A 491-nucleotide genomic window follows, 5' to 3' on the forward strand; every position below is an offset into this window, starting at 1 on the left:
CTCCGAAACACCCGCAACATACGGAATAACCACTGGTTTGGGTCTGGGTTTGGGGTCTTCATTTTCACCTGAACACACACAGAGCATGTGACATTGCTGACTGATCCTTGATCTTCAAACTTTCCCTCAACTCTTAATTCTGGGGTCCAATCTTCCTCACTGTCTCAAGCTCATCATCCTCACTGAATGAGCCTAACTGCATGATTAAGTTTCCTGCACTCAGAATGTTTTTGCATCCATTTTCTGTGAGTAATAATGAATAATACAGGGAAAAAAAGATTAGGGAGGTAATTATGTTTTTCTGCTAAACTACATCCATTTGCATGTTATTGGTCAACCAACAGTGGTCTAACTGCACAATGTTGCCCTGAGGCAATGAATGAAAAAGTGCCATTCCTGTGTATGAATAAAATAAATATATTTAATCAGTTTAGTTAGTTTATTCATTTATTCATTTAATTAAAACAAAACAAACAATTGATATACAATAG

This window comes from Austrofundulus limnaeus, unplaced genomic scaffold (assembly GCF_001266775.1).
Source record: "Austrofundulus limnaeus strain Quisiro unplaced genomic scaffold, Austrofundulus_limnaeus-1.0 Scaffold382, whole genome shotgun sequence".
NCBI classification, from domain to species: Eukaryota; Metazoa; Chordata; class Actinopteri; order Cyprinodontiformes; family Rivulidae; genus Austrofundulus; species Austrofundulus limnaeus.